Source organism: Danio rerio, chromosome 7, assembly GCF_052040795.2.
Source record: "Danio rerio strain M-AB ecotype USA chromosome 7, GRCz13ab, whole genome shotgun sequence".
NCBI lineage: Eukaryota > Metazoa > Chordata > Actinopteri > Cypriniformes > Danionidae > Danio > Danio rerio.
The window spans coordinates 56,473,035-56,490,508 of NC_141027.1; the positions used below are offsets into that span (position 1 = coordinate 56,473,035).

The following is a 17,474-nucleotide window of genomic DNA, read 5'->3' on the forward strand; positions in this document are numbered from 1 at the left end:
ATTATGCTATACCAACACTGTATTTGAATGGTTCTGAGGTTGGGGTTAGGGATTAGTGCGATAGTACAGCTTCATATTACACTACTCCACATTAAAATTTACACTGGTAGCAAAATCTGATGGGTAGAATATTGCATCATCAAAATAACTTTTTGAATGGGAGGTACGACAATCTGATATAGGAAAAATCACCAGAATACCAGAGCACAAAGAGGAAACACAAATAAATATATGTAGATAGATATAATATAATAATATAATATATTGAATATTAATGTGATATATTGGATAATATGATGTATTGTTGATATTTTATTTAATTATATATAAATATAATCTTTTTTTTTTTTTTTTTGCTACTACTACTATTTATTGTGTGTACTGTTTTTTTGTACTTTATAACTGCTTTGGCAATACATTTGTAACAATTGTCATGCCAATAAAGCAATTATTGAATTGAATTGTGAGAGAGAGAGAGAGAGAGAGAGAGAGAGATGTAAAGAAGCAATGCCATTACATGGTCATCTTCCTCCAGACTTTAAATTAAAATCAAAGAATACTTTCATAAATATATATTTTTTTATTTATATAGAACGAACTAATAAATAAACAGATCAAATCACAAAGTCTATAAAATGTAACTAATCTGATAAAGAGCATTTTAAAGTGCAATATTATCTAATTATGTTTACCTAACTTTGGAATTAGATTACGTAAACCAGATTATATGTAATCAGTTACTACCTGGCATGGATTATGGCACGGATGTTGGGATTATGTCAGAGAGTACAGTTCCTATCTCTTTACAACAGAGGGAGCTCTTGCGTTATTCTGCTCCGCGGAAATCGGTGTCACAAGCCTAGCTTGCGGCTCGTGACGTCAAAAGCGAAATTAAAAGCAAAATCTACAGCAGCAAGTACACCAAACAAACAATAGTCAGTGGAAGCATGCTGTGCTTTAGCTGATGAACTCGCGATCCATTATCGGCAAAATGTTAAATTCTAAAACGGTGTATAAAAAAAATAAAAAAAACGGTGGATAAGATAAATGGCTGCAATAAATGACCTTTTAGCTCAGCTAAAATAAAGATGGGAGAATTCGACATCTATGTTCACGCGGTACCCTTAAAACCACACTCGGTCAACTTTCCTCATAAACCAACATAGGTTCTCCATTTTCCTCTCAACCAAATGGAGCTCGCAAAAATATGCCACCGTGCCCGCCATTACGGCTCGAAACCGCCAGAGAAAACGACGTGGAAGCCTCCTTCGGAAGAGCCACAATGGCGCCAGTTGCACCGTTGCAACGGGGAACAACAGTGACCGCCCATACGCGTCAGCCTATCACATTCCGCGTATGAACTCCCCGCGTCCGCTTTTCGTCAGCGCGAGTCAAAGGCCGATCGCAACGGTTCGGAAGGAGTCGGACGTGGAGGATTAACTTGAAGCGGAATTTTATTTTTGCACCTCAAATAAAGCCAAACCTGCAAGCTTAATGTTACTGAGACCCGTTGACTTATAATGGGACGAATGGAGAATTTATAACCTCTTCTCTTACCAGTCTATCGGAGCTCTGAGAGATTTTAATCACCATCGCATTTTGGAGGAGGTAATCAGCGATTAGCTTAGCACGCTGGCGCGAGCGCGGACTGAAATGAGCGTCGCGCGCCTCGGATGTTCCCGCATCGGAGTTTGCTGAAGCAGAAGGCCTCAAATGGGAAAAACAAGCATCGGGAGGGAATACCAAGTATAATTTTGTAGATGTAGCTCACGTTTTGGAGTAGGTAAGCATTTGTAAATCCCTCTACGCTTTTTAAGAATCATTTTCGAGTCGGAAAAACGCATGCACGTCCATCCAGGCGTCGACTTTCACGGTTAGCCCGCTAACGGCTTTAGCCCCGTTGCTAACGGGAGTTTGTTTCCCTCCCCCACCCTGAAGTCGAGGAAATGTTGGCGTATTGCTGAATATTTTTGTTATTTAAGGCAAAAATTTGCGCATTTCTTCCTCCCTATGTTTAGCGTGGGTCTACAGTTGGTAGTGTTTATAAGAAATGGAGGTGAGCGTGTGAAGCTAGAGAAATGAAAATAATCCTCGTCATGTTGTCGTTCTCTCTCTCTCTGGGAATCGGATATGACCAGACGGGCTCAGCTGCCCTGCAGAAATCAGCCACTGGGATGGGCAGCCTAATATATGTATGTTTCAAGGGCACTCGTGAGAGACTGCACGTTGATTTTTATGTGCTGGAGTAGTTGCTGGGATTAAGAGATCCAGAATAAATAACAATTTGAGTTGGGTTATCAGTGCACCATTCACATTATAAATATTAGATCACTGCAACACTGTTATGATGATAAAATGTGTTTTATGAGGTTAGATGTTATCTAATGGCAGGCGGTGTTCATTCAGATTGGTTTTGGCTTTCAATTGGGACCTTTTATAATGTGGCTTGCATGGGAAAACACATATTTTCAGAATATAAGACATGAGTGCTTATTAAAGCTGTTCCTATGCAAGAGTTGGCCTGATTCACTATACAAGGAACTGCTTTCTCAATGCACGCTTAGTTAATGTTGATTGGATAAAATGCAGTGTTGGATTTGTCCTGAAAACACATTTTGTGAAGGCTGCATGTGGATGTGACTAGTTACTTGTTTAGACATTATGTGCTGTGATTGTTTACTTCAGAAAGGAGTTGCTTTGAAGCAAGGCCTTTGCAATAGTAGATTAGATGCGATCTGAAATGTAGAGAGAGAGAAAATGTGTGAAAGTTTGTGATGAAGTAAACAGAGCTGGTGCAGTGGAAGAACACTGCGGCGGTGTTGGGGCGTTAGCACACTCTCTCTCTCCCTTTCCACATACTCTGCTGCTACTTTACATCCCTCCCTTTCCTCACTTTTGTTTATTTCTACCCAGCACAACTTATACGCAGGAGTGTTGCAACACACTGTTCCTGTTTCAGCACTTGTAGACTTTTCCAGAAGGAGGTTTAAGATCACTAATCAGGATTTAGCTGAAGTATGATGATCTGTAGGTGTTCGTTTGAGGTTGTCAGGCCTGTTTGTCTGCCCCATTCTTGTGCTGTGTGAGTTGTGCTCATTGTTTGGTGGATAGGGGAAATGGGCTTTGCTTGGGGTGTGGGGTCAGGAATGCTGTTACTGAGATTTTCTAAAAGCCTTCCCTTTCATTGACGGCAGTCATACTCAACCTTAATTATTTGCTCTCTCTGTGCACCCTTTTGAGTGCTATTTCTGTGCAGTTGACTCAGAATATCGTGTCTTCAACACTTTGAGTGCCTTAAGGGTGCAGAGCAAATGTTACTTAAGCCATGACTGTGCTGTTATAAATGTCAGCAGTTTTGGCGTGAAAGGATTTTTGTAGGTTCGAAGAAATAACATGTTTTGCTTGGTCATCATGAGAATCATGACATTTATTTTTGACTGGGGATGCCTTTTTTGTCTTAATTTTTTTTTGCAAAAAATTTTAGCAATTGTTGGAGTACGTTGGCCTAGTTGGTGATTTTAGGATCCCCACACCAATGGAAAATCTTAAAAATATCAATGTTGTTGTGGTCTTATCTTAAGGCTGATTTATACTTCTGTGTGAAGCGCACACGTATAGTTCGATATAGCTGCATAGCCCTCGCTGTGGCTGATGTGCACCGATCAAAAAATGTAACCACACGTCGCTACAACGCGAAGCGCAAGCTCCGTATTTGGTCAGCTTTGTAGCTATGAGGAGTGTGGGCAGCGCTGAGAGTTGCTAGCTTGATTGTTTACATGTGTCTAGTTCTCTGAAGGAGCTCCAGATGGAAACTTTTGTTTTTTGTTTACCTTATAATTAAAGTTGTTGCATGTTTGTCGGTTCCCGCCTCTGAATGAACGAGTTTTAGTTATTTAAAGTGTGCAGAAAAAACAATACACCCATGAGGAAACTACACTGAGGAACATAAAAGCCTACTGCGAGCGCTTCGGAAGTGTTTTTGCAGAGCAACACAAACAGCACGAAGAAGTATAAATTCATGACTACCCACATGGCAGACGCGGTGGGTCACGCCGATCTCTCCACGCAGAAGTATCAATCAGCCTTTATGCTGATTTTTCAAATAGCATTGCATAAACTTTCAGTGTTCTGAATGCAAATGGAGACCAGATATGCGTTACTGTTTCTACCAGGTATTAACATTAATCAAATGAATTTGACTGTTGCTCCAAGTCAACACTTGAAACAAATAACAGTGTTTTGACTTAAGCAAACCTTTTCGCCTGTTTTTTTTTTTTTTTTCATGAACCTAGCATAGAAACATGCTAGGAAACATGATGAAATCGCAGAGTTACTACTAACTGACTTTCCACAGGTTAGTAGTAAGCTAATGTAATTTTAATAGCATAATGCAAATCTTGCATTCATGCTAACAAACAAATAAACAAAATAAATATATTAATGCAATTCAAATATGTAAAATATAAATTGATGTTTACTTTTAACTTATTATAAATATATGATTATGATATTATGATATTTTTTTGTCATAATTTTGTGGCTAAAAAGTATCTATTCAGGCATTGTTTTGTCACCGGTACCATTTTAAAAGTATTGATTTAGCAATGGTAAGGAAATAACCCCAAACAATACCCAATCCTATTCATAATGAACATGGAGAGTTGCGCATTTTTTTCTATAGCTCCAATAAATGACTCCTAACAGCGTGAGTGCTGGAAGAATAAGGACAAACATTTACGATGTTGGTGACAGTATTTAAACTACTCTATCCCATGTAATGCAAGAGGAAATCCGAATGACAAATATTTGATTTTACCAGTGATAATGGTCTTTTTCTATGAAGACAATGACAGTGCAAATATATGTATCTAACAAAACTAATGATTCAACTTCAGAAATATGAATAGCTGTATTCTAATGTCATCAGTGTTCTGTCCATTGATGACCAAGGCTAATTCTAATCAAGTACATTGATCTTATTCTTATGTATGGACGAGCGGAGCACAGCCATTGGAATCTTTTTGGCACGGCACTACCTTTTACTCAATTGCAAAAATCATAGACAGCTGTAGATGTTTGCATTTAATTTTGGTAATCATAGTTTGCTGTAAGATTTAATAGTGTCAAATAGCAATAGCCTTGTGGATGGACACTGACATTGTGCATTACATGTAACTCCCATGTTTATGTTTTAACTCCCATGTTTCCCAGTATAATGTTGCACTGGAGATCACCAACCTCCAACATGCTTGTAAGAACAGTACATAAACAATAAATACTTGTCTTTTGTTGAAACTGTGTACAGATGTGGTTTGCGTGTTTGAAGAATTATTGCTTATTGGGCTGAGCAGAATTGTAGTCAAAATAATTCTCATTGTAGCATATAAAAAGTAATATTTACTGATTTTGGAAATCATTCAGTTTCACACTTCCAATGTTCATTCTTTTTGCATGATTTAATTGGTCCACTACTACACATCTTTTAAATTGAAACAGAAGCCACAGTAGCAATACTTGTACCGGCATTGGGAGGGTATCAATATATGCTTACATCACAGATGTAGTATTGCAATATTAATAGATTTGTTAAGTTTTTAAAAGATTGGCACCTTGCAGAAAAAAAATCTCATACTGTAATCACACATTATTTGTAGATTCGAAGAAGCTTTGTAGATGTGATTATGAAGGGCCATCTGGGAGCTTAATGTGTACTTAAAGTTGAATTTATTTTTTAAAAATGCTGCCATTGTCATGCCCGTCTAAACACAAATATAAGATTACAAAGTAATTTTTTTTTACATTTTGTTCAGATGGTGCTGAACTGTTGTTTGTATATCTTATTATTTTGATTAATAAATAATATTTAATATTGAAGATCCTTTTGATTATTAATCCAACTTGTAATCAGGCGGTGCATTGAAAATCTCCATCAGTATAATTTCATGTCATTGTGAACTTTATTTTTTATATAAATACAGAGGAAGCTCTTATGGGAGAACTTTAGTAGGCCAAAATGCGATCAAGTGATATATATAGTATTAGCTTAAAATATACTGTTAAACATACTTTAACATGACTTGCCCTCTGGAGTTCTTGACAGATGCATTTCTTATGTAAATGAAATCAATAGGAATGCAGATTTCAGAATCTTTTCAACCCCCCTCTGTGGTGTTTTCTGCTGCGTCTTCTGTGTTTACATCACCTGTCTTAGTTTAGTGAGTTTGGTGTCACTTGCAATGGTCTGTGGTCAAACGCAGTGCTCTGTGTGTAGTTAAATGGACTATGTAAAGCCTTAAGGCCAATTCACAAGGCACAGACAAACATCAACAACAAGTCTGTTGGAGTTTGTTAGATAAGAGGTTTACCCATGCCCTGTCTGCATCTGTTGTCATTGGGTTTTTTTTCACCTGACTAAACGTATTCAATCAAAGTTTATTGGGTCATGGAATGTCTGAGCATTGGGATATGTTTTTTTTTTTTTCCAACAAACAGCAACGAACTGGGACTGGGTCTGTCCAGGGACCAGGCTGATGTAAATGTCTTTAGTCCTGGAAAGTATTAATTATTATTATTATTTTTTATATAAATTTTTATTATTTATTGTGAGTGGCAATTGTTGGGGCAGGTGTGAACATTTCACAACATTATATGTAATGTTTTAACTATATTGAGATAGCCATGAAATAGCCAAGAGTAGCTGATGTTGTAAAAAGTAAACAAACCTGAAGCTTACTGGCCTCTATTTTTAGATTTGAGTTACATGATTTAATTGAGAAATTATTTCAGCCATAGTCAGGGGTTCACACAAGTATTCTGATGAATAAATGCTTATCCTGACTTTAACCAAGTTTCCATAAAATTTCACAGACATGCTTGCACCTGTATGTACAAAAGGTTGAACGCCATAATATTTGTTACGGCTGAAATGGTTCCTCAAGTAACTCAAATGAAATCTCTGCCTAGTCTCTTTAACTAAACACAGTGTTTCCCCATGGACCATCATTAGTGATGCATAACCCTCTCTTTAAACTTGGGCTGCATTGCAGTCCTTCACTCGCTAACTTTTTTCCGTCTTGATCATTGAATACGTCACACACATCTACTACTGGCGGAGCATCTGAATGGCGTTAAGTTAGAGCTGCACTATATTGGAAGAAGGTGCTATTGCAATATTAAATATTAATATGCAATATTAATAATTATATTATTTTTCTGAGATAAATATTGCGATATGAATTCAGATTCGCAAGTTAGTAGAAATGGCACTATTTGACGATTTTCTGGGGAGTCTAACAGTATTCAGGTACAGAAATGGAATCACAATGCAAAAAATTTTTTTTCTTATTTTGCTTTGTCTTGTTTATAGTCCAAATATATATATTAAAAAAAATAGATCAAGAAAAGCAAAATAATCTTGTTTTTGCTTTGAATGTAGATATTTGGACTAAAAACAAGACAAAAATTCTAAGTAAGCAAAGCTGCTTTTTTTTTTACTTTTTTTTTTATTAATCGTATAAATTTCGTATCGAGTAATTAAATACAATTCTTTAGCTCCTGGTCAACTGTAGTCCAGACTCAACATTGCATACATCTTGCTCTGTAATTATTGCAAATCCCCACATTGTGATATCAATGCTGAAGCATGTTTGCAGCCCTGCTTTAAATAGAATGCCCTAATCCCTTGAGCACTTGGGAACTTTACTGTTGTGACGTCAGAAACGCGTTGCATAGTACTGGAGTGGACATATGAAGCAGACTTACTGCCTTGGTCAAAATCAAGGGATCGTCCATCATTCACTCAATGAAGTGAAACACACTTCAAAATGGTGTTGGGAATTTCCCTGAGGGAACAAATGAAGGAAAGTTCACAAGTGCGTGTCTAAAAGTGAAACGCAGCCAAAGGTAAGCAGAAAATGATGTAGAATGAAATCTCAGACCAGAAAATGGCCATTATTTATTTATTTATTTTTATTGTTTTGTTGTATCTTTTTATTGTTGTGCCGTTTCTGCTTTGAGTCTAAGAAAAGCTATTATTACAAATGAAATTTATTATTATTATTATTATCATCATTTCAATCTAACGCCAGTTTTACACATGCTTGCCTTCAGTGTGTGCAGTCTGTATTTTCTTAACACAAATAGACTTCTTATACAAATTAGATTGTGTCTATGCGGGCTTGTTTTTTTTTTTTATGGCAATTCCATCGTTTTTTTATGTCTGGCCACAGGACACTGTTTAAATTCCTGCCATACTATAAAGTAATACCTTGGCTTTTGTTAAAATATTTGTTATGGACATGATACAATTTTACTTCCCTTCTGCTGGAAATGCCTTAGCTGGACTAATACTGTGAGCAAGTACTCACATGACATTATGGTGTGCTGGTTTCCTTTGGCCTTCCCCTTTCTCATTGCATAGCTTTAGTGTGTGTGTGTGTGTGTGTGTGTAAACAGGAACACTAGCTCTCCTCTCTCACGTTTCACTTCTCTTCTGCGGCTTAAATGTTTTATAGGCCCCTCCACAGTCCTTGGACAGCCATATAAACCCTTTTGAAATGCGCTCTCCGTCTTGGAAACACACAGATAGGGAATGGAATCCACCCACAAACACCTGGGATGGGGCGCTTGATTTTGGGGTTTGAAGGTTTCTCAGCCTGACGCCTCTTTTTCTTGGGCACAGGTTGTGCTTCCACTGCAGTGCGTTTGATAACATTTCTCCACAACTCTCATACTTCAAAGGAGACACTTCTTTCTCCCCTGCTCTCTTCTTTGCCGCATTTCTTCTCTCTGTATATTATCACTCAGTGGTTTCTTTTGATCTGTCAGTATCAGCTCTTATGAACTGAACTTTATCTCTTATGAACTGAACTTTATCTCTTAAAACTGTGTATAGGTATGGTAGTTTAATCTTAGTGTATGGTATTGTTATTAGGGCTGCACAATATTGGAAAAATCTAGCATTGCAATATTTTTAAATTTTTCTATATGTTACATTACACCAAATGATTTACTATCTCTTTTTGGAAAGAATTTATAATGTTAGATAGATTAGGACGATTCTCCAATGGCAGTGCATCTCCATTAAATCTAATAAGCAATCTATACAATTTTTGGTGTCCCCCTCGACACATTTTCGTTGTGGTTTGTGCCATTTGCAGTGCATTTCTGTACTTGCATTTTTTAAAAGTATTTTCATGCATAACAATCTATAAATACCATCAAGAAAAAGATACAATTGAAATAAAGTGTTGGATTATTTCCTAAGTCTAACAGTATTCAAGTACAGTAACTGAATAATACAAATAATTTAATAAATTTAATCGTTGTTACCCTATTTAAAATAAAGGTGGTTAAAAGGTTCTTTGTGATGAAAATGATTCTTTGAAGAACCTTTAACAGCCATAGAACTAAAGCTGCACAATTAATCGAAAAAAGATCATGATTTCGATTCGACCCCCTAGACGATCTCAATCCAGCATTTGTATGATTCTGTCAATCATTTTTTCAAGTTCAAGAGCGAAGAAAGAAAAGGTGGCCGCTCAAGTCTTTACATTGTTTTACATGCGTTGCTCAGCAACATAGACACCTCCAAATGCTGTTAAAAGTGTCACATACTGTATTTATAAGGCATAATTAACCCAAAAATGTAATTTCTGTCTCCATGTAATGATGTATTCGCGGCTGCGAAGTCATATGGTGACGTGAGTTGCTGACCATAAGCTGTTACTACTGACAGACGGGCGCGCACGTGCGCTCCCTACGTAATGATAAGACACATGCGCGTCTACTTTAGTGAACAGAACCTGCATAGGCTGTGAGTAACAGGAGATCAAGTTGTAAATAACATTAGTTTTTGGCACAGAGCAATCGTTTGAGAGCCGTGCGGGAAGTATGCAAGTAACAGCACTTAGCAGTGAAAATGAAACCGAAAGTAATTTTACAGTTATGATTGCGTCAAGCATTTATTTAGTTTTTCTTTTATAGCGAATGTTTCTTATGACTCAAACATAATAATTCAACATCAGAATTATGATTAATTATATTCTGATCTAATCAGTTTACTGTGCATTAACGACCAGGGCAATTTTAAAGTCTATTCAAGTCCAACATTTAGAGTCTATTTAAAATTTAGCATTAATTACAGTAGACCTACACAAAATATTATTGTTGTTGTTTTACCATATGTTTGTGGTGAAATAATAATAATAGCCTTCTCATATTAGGATTTATTTTACATCTACAGAGTTGTGACAATCGTGATCTTTATTTTAAGCAAAAAAAAATTGATTCTCATTTTAGCCAGAATCGTGCAGCTCTACACAGAAACTTTTCAACTCATAAAAGTTTCTTTGTAGCCCCAAATGGTTCTTTACACTATAAAATGGTTCACAAATGGTACAATTTCTTATACCTGAATGAAGACATTGTACAATCACAGGCATCAAAAACACATGCAAATGATGCATTATAATACAAACTCATCATATAATCCATATCCTGCGATGTGACTATTGCAAAAGATCACATTGAGATATTGATGCCGAAATGATATTGTGTGTTTGTTAAAATTCATGCAGTGTCATAAACATTCATAACATTGAAAATAAAATGCACTTGTTTCATAGAAAGGGCTTAAACCAGGGGTGCCCAAACTTTCTCTTTTGAAGGGCCAAAAACCAAACTTGATTGAGGCTAGTGGGCCAGAGGTAAATATATTTGCAATGGGTAATTTTCTAATTTATTTAATAATATTTAAAATAGCTAGAAATCATTGCTTTGCTTTATATTAACTAATACAGTATTTATTTACATTTTATAATGAACTTATTACAGTAAAAACAAAACTCATTTTATAACAAAATTACCCTAGCTTTTACCTTGATTTGCTCACCGGTGTCTTCTGCATAGTGATCTATGTGTGACTGTATTTACATAAAAAAAACACAGATTCATTTACAACATATAATTGAAACATTTATTTCAGTTAGCTTTTTTGTAGCTAAAAAGGTTACAACAAATTGGATTTGATGATCTTTGTGTTAAAGGCAATTGGCTTAACCCTCTTCATCATTCTCACTCTCCTCTCAGGATGGTTGGCCAAATCAAAAGTTGCAATGGGCCAACTTTGGCCCACGTGTTTTAATGTGTTTTACCAGATTTGTGTGTGCTTAAAAAAGTGGAATTTAACTTTTAAATGCTGCCATTACCATGCCCGGCTAAACATGAATATAAGTGTCAAGGCGAAAGATGTCATGTGCCTGCATGGTATTTGTTTTGGGAGGTGTAGATTAAAGGCAACTGTGAACAAACACAACAGTGGCAATGTACATTGTAGTATTTTTGTTGTCCAAGTGTAGGCTAACACTTCATCAGCAAACTGCAGATTTACTTCAATTACAATCAACAATGTAGACGCATCTTACACACTCAGCAAATTCTACATGCAGACCAGGCAAATAATGGCACGTCTTCACTTCCTTACAGGTATTATTTACTAACTAGTCAACAGAGCCAAATACTGGCCTGGCACACGTTATACAGCATTTTAGGCTATTTTTGTGAATGTGAAAATTGTTTTTAAAATTTTGTTGTGTAAACATGCAACTACTTTTTCTAAATGCAAGGGAAATCTTTTTAGTTTTTGGCCACATCGTTACAAGGTAAGGATTAGGCCATATTTTAATCAGGACATTTCATAAGTTTTGTAAATGTGCGTTTACAAACCGTTGCTGGTGCTAATCCTAAAACAAACAAAGCCCCTGAGACATTTAAGATCAGTCAGTGCAAGATTCTCTCTATTGAAATAGCTCTGACTTCATCATGGCAAGATGAACATTCTAGTTTGTTTGCTTTATTTTTGTTACATATTTAAAATGTGGGTTACTGAATGTGTTATCGTTGGGTAACATCAATCTACAGATGAGTCTTCTTGCTTGTGTCCATTTTTAATAAGCCTTGATTGTCATACAGGCTGCTATTATAACAAGTAAGGAAATGGCAACATGTTTGTTTAGTTTGTCAAGCTACAAGCTTAAAGCATTGTTTTAAGTGGCACCATGTGTGCTTTTAGTGCTTTACATTTTAGTTAGAGACTAAGCATAAACAAGGTTTGAGAAACTGAGGATTCATGTTAAAAAGAGTCAAGTGGCGTAAACTATGCACAGAAGTCAATGTAGTACTTGAATTTGCACAATGAGTCATCATGCAATAAAATTTATTTCCCTTTCATCATTTATTGACCTTAAATAGTTGTCATTAGCACTTTATAAGCACATTTAGTTATGTCTTAAATGAGAAATTTCTTTGCAAAATGTCAAACTATGCAAAAAAGTTTTAATGATTTTTATCAGGCAACAAAAGACCAAAGAATTCTCTTGACCCTTTCAATCTTCCTGTAAATTATGTTGAGTTCCATGCGAGGACAATCACAGTGTTTCAGTTTTGAGGCATGTGATGATTTGCTACTCATGTCAAGCCATCATGCACAAACATTCCACTCGGAATAAAAGCCATAGTTAACAGAGAAACTTGTCTGTCAGCTTCATGGTCCCAATAAGGCCTGATTGCATTTGTTTAGTTTGTCAGCTCAAAACAAATTCTGTAATTGTGAGTTTGTTCAGCCAGCATCATGGTTACAGCGGCTAATTGTTTTGGAGCATTGAGCATCAAATATGGAAGATACAAGAATTTATCTGGACTTTGAATTGGTTAGTTACTTTAAAATATTCAAACAATGCAAATAGAAATCAATTTTGGCCATTTTGTATTACTTTGTGTCCAAAAATGATGTAAAAGAAAATCCAGGTTGCGTTTTGAAATGTGTGATCTAAATAAATGCTGTGAGGCAAGAAATGTTATTTTGAGGAAGTAAAATAAGAATGTTGGTGTGGTATCAATATATATATAATGTTGGTAGCATCGCCATGCCAATTATATTATTAATTAATTTGAGTTTGGTATACAAATTGGGTTCATCTAACCTCTTTAAAAACCACCATAGTTTTTTTACATTGTTGATCTAGTGAAATAAAGTTGTAATCTGTAAATAAGCTGTGTGTATGCTGATGGCAAGAGAGACAGAAGATTCACTGGTGTGGGCAGATGTGCGTAGGGTCATGAACACTAGAAGGGGGATGGTTTGGGCAGCAGGAGACGGCAGTTGTTTTGATCGCTTGTGCTGAGGGCTGAGTAATGCATTATCCAGCACAAGGCTTTTAACTTACTGTTCAGCAGCAGATTTCTGTCTTCGGTTGCAGAGATGTGTTCTGTTTCTGTTATTATTTGATTAAAAATGGTTTAACTTTGCCGATGCAGTGTTTCAATTACAAGGACAGTGCCGCTAGCTTTGTGCCCAGGTGCACCAACTCTCCAACGTTTCATTCGCTATCGCTGCTTTTAGAATCACGTTTGCTCAGGTTTACATGGGGCCATTTACTAAATTGAAGAGCACTTCCTGCGGGCTCTTCTTGTGATGCGTGGGGGGTGGGGAAGCGTGGCTCGGCTGAATCTCAATGACTGGGCCCTTTAGCTGCACTGTCCTTTTGATGGGGCAGCTGCAGCCATTCAATCGGCCTATTTACATTGAAATGCAGGGACAGGAAGGGGGGAGGGTTGAGGCCTGTGCGTGACTGAAAAGCATACCTAACCAAAAGACCAAAGAGAAGAGCTCCACTGCGGGGCTCTGACACCTCTTTGTTTTCGGTAGCCCTGGTGGCTAGTGCGTTGCACAAAGGCTTTAAGCACCCTACTTTGACCACTGCGCTCATTTCCACTACTCAGCTTTTTACGTTTCTCTCACACAGTGTCTGTCTGGCTATCGGCACCTTTGAAATGGTGGCTGAAAGATGCATTGAAATTTCTTTTAAAGAAGTAGTTTGTTTAACTAAATTGGTCCTTTTCAATATTTATTCACCTGCGTGTTTTGCCAAATCGTTTTGAACAAAGAACATTTTTGCAGCTATAGATGAAGTGTAAAATAACTAACTAAACAGTGTGAAAGAAGTCTAATCAATTCTTCTGAAGATGTGTTACCTATGTTTGAGGAACATATTGAAACCAAATTGTTGTTCACTAACAGACATCCCTTGCTTTTAACATACAAAAATTACAGTCAATTTTCTGGAAAGGTCTATGTGTGAAGAGGCCTTTAAAAAAAAAAAAAAAAAAAAAACTGATAAATTTGTTCCGGTTATTTTCCGGAAAGAAAAGTTGTAACATTACCGGTAGTTTGCCAGAATGTTGTGCTCTGTGAATGCAGAAGGAAAATTGCCGGAAAGAGCGCATTCACGTTTAAAACGAGCTGATGTGAGAGATCTACTCCAACCTATCAGAACATTGACACATTTACATCTGTGCTGTTTATGAAATTAAAAGCCTTGAATATTTTTCCAGACACGTTTAGCTGCCAGATGTTAGTTGGATAATGTTTCTATGTTTCTTTAGAATGCCAACTATGTAAAAAATGATAGAGAATGCATCTGAAAAGCTGCTGTTTGTTTACCTTTAAGCTCTGCTTCAGTTGCTTGATGCACGTGCATGTGAAAAGTGCTCCGGTGAGCACCAGCACATACATATTACGTACATTTTGATATGCGAAAGTGTTTCTCCATATGTTTTCATCAAAGTTGTTCATAAAAACTTCAAACATTGTGTAAACATTTATTTGCTCCGGCAGCGAGAGCGGCAAAACTTGCTACATTGATCTCGTATTTAAAGGGGCAGTTGCAGCAAATCGGTTACATTACCACATAAAACATGCTTTTTATCATAAAAAATAATGCGCACTTCTCAAAGTAATTTTACAATGAAAGATCTAGTTGCATGTGGTCTCTCAGGATGATGCGACTGCAGCCACTGATCAAGAGCACTAAGTTTGCTCACCACACCCCACCTATAGGTGGAAATGAGAGAGAGAGAGTGATGAAGCCAATTCAATTGATGTGGGATGTCTGATTGCTTTTTTTAATGACCACAAATTCCAGTAAATGTCCAGTTTGTTATACTTTTATAACACTTAATACTTTCAATTGAGTGTTTGAAATGAATCTTTATGTGAGAGGATTTTGTAAAACTTGTTTTTTCAGCAACCTTTACAGGGATATGTTCTGGGTTTCTTCTTTGACATATTTGGAGTTTTGCGTTTGGATAGATTTACTACTGATCAAAGAACTATGCTTCGCTGACAAGACGTTCAAGATAATCGTAACATTTGCTAAATTGAAGAATGTTTCAATTTGACTGTGCATATAAGACCCACTAGATGTGTATAGGCCTATGATTAGGGCTGCACGATTAATTAAAATTAAATCAAAATTGCAAAAAGCTAAAATTTTCATGCACATCTTGTTCAGGAAATGCAGCTCTGTGATCAGTAGTAATCTTCTCTGAAAGCCAGTCCTAAGTGGTAACAAAAAATACTTTGCAAAGAAGAGATTAATCAAACAGAGCAGAGGCATTTAACTGCTTTTATTGATTCAATCTAATAAATGTTGACTAATATAATAAATAATGACTAATAAATGCAACTAAAACTTAAATGGAGTTTTAAGGTGTAAAGTCCACCCACTTGTTCCAATGAAGGTGTCTCATGGATGGTTTATTGCCTGTTCGGTCTTTCCAGTACACAGTGTTGATTTACTTCAAATTTAACTCATATCTGACTCCAGTTTGAATATGAGTTGTTTTAAAATATTAATATATTTATCTTTCGTTTTATCTGACTCCAATCATAAAACATTAAGAAGATATCAATGTATATTTAGATAAATCTTTGAACCTTTAACTTCACTCGTAATTATTACATTTGTTCATTCGGGTGTAATGTCACTTAGAGAAATTGCCCCGGCCGATGGTGTCCCTCATGGTCACACTCTTGTCAGTCTTTTGATGATTCTTTTATTTTGTCAGTCTTTTATATATTAAACAGAGGGAGATGACTACTACTTTTAGATGCCCGCTCCCATGTTTGCGCATTCTAAAGTATTTTTGATTAGTTTTCCTTAGATGTGCATCCTTGAGTAAAGACAATATCATTTCCGATCAGTGGTTAGGGTCATTATTATAAATTTAACTGACTACTGTACTCTATAATAATTTTGGTTTAGCCAAGCCCATGGTTTCCCATATACACTTAATTTAGAATAACATTACTTTCAAACAAGGGTCGGGTACCGTATCTAGGTTAGTCGTGCAACTCCTTGTTTTCCTAGACGGAAGTTAACGCCCTTTCCACCTAAGTACACTTAAATCAATATCACGAGTCAGTCGGATCCCTAAAATATAATTAGTGAGCCCAATCTCAACTGTATTTTCGTCCGTCTACTGACCTTATACAGGAAGTGTGTAAACAAGGATACAACGTAATGTACCAGAATTAATAATTATAGAGTAAGCTAAATATGTTTAAACAAAACAATATTAGTCAGGTAAAAATTTATTATACCAATTATTCATTCAATTTATAAACAAGACATCAAATTCTCAAAGATAAATCCAAGATCAGAAAATGCAGACCTGACTTCAAAATATACATAGCATGGAACATGGAGCGCCACACTATGGGCTCATCTAGTTATATAATCACTCAGAACATTTAAAACTTCCCCTTAATGCCCCATTCACACGGGGCTTCAGCGTCAACGCTTGACTGAAGGCGTGTCTGAAGTTGGGGCTGAAGCGATGGTCATAGAAGCGTCAGCCAATGAAATTCAGTCAGCAATAGGCCACAGTCTGAGCTGGTGTATTTGGATACATTGATCTGATTGACTGACGCTTCCGTCGGCACTTGAAAAGTTGAGCTAGTCCCAACTTCTGCAGTGAGCAACGCCTCTGAAGCGGCGCCAACGGATCCACAATGCAGTTCGGCAACACCTGATGTCACCCATTCAAAGTGAATGGGAAGTGTTGACGCTGACGCCCCGTGTGAAAGGGGCGTAAGTAGTACATTCAAGAGTCTCCTCGAGGAAAGTGGCGTGTAGAATAACAAAAGGCATTTGCATTTAGCGGAAGAGTTTCTGCCTATAGGAAAGGCAAACCCTTCGCAGTGGTTCAAAAGATACCTGAAGTTATATTTATTGTTTTGATTATGTCTATTTCTGAGGGATCGAGACCACTGTACTAGTCGCACTGAGACATTTCAAATGATATAAAACATGATAGATAAAGTCACTTGGGTTGATCTAGAACATTCATAGTTTAAAATGACCATTCTGTGTGAGTACAGTATGTAGAGAAGGTGTGTGAACAGGTGGGCATGCTTCAATTGTAAATAAAGGAAAGGAGAGGGGCAGGTTTTTCCCGCATTCCCACCTGCTGGATTGTGGAGCTGATAGTCTCTGTTTTCAGCTCATGATTGAATTTTCAAAGACATCAAAATATTTGTGGTATTTCAAGTCTTAGAGAGGTCTTTAAGGTGAGACGTGTTATTACATGTGGGATTTTCATGAGCTTTCAGATCAGTAGCAGTTTAGAGCCAT

The 17,474-nt window shown here is 36.7% G+C and overlaps 1 protein-coding gene across 4 annotated transcripts in view; it reads left to right on the forward strand.

The window, feature by feature from the left end:
- Nucleotides 1-1,393: 1,393 nt before the first annotated feature.
- The window catches only part of ankrd11 (ankyrin repeat domain 11), a 213,603-nt gene continuing 197,522 nt past the window's right edge, over nt 1,394-17,474 (forward strand). For 2 of the 4 annotated variants that reach the window (XM_087261895.1, XM_087261897.1), the window contains exon 1: nt 1,394-1,783. The gene's annotated coding sequence lies outside the window, so the exon portion shown is untranslated. The remainder of the gene's footprint in view (nt 1,784-17,474) is intronic. The other 2 variants (XM_087261896.1, XM_087261898.1) reach the window with 1 other exon arrangement.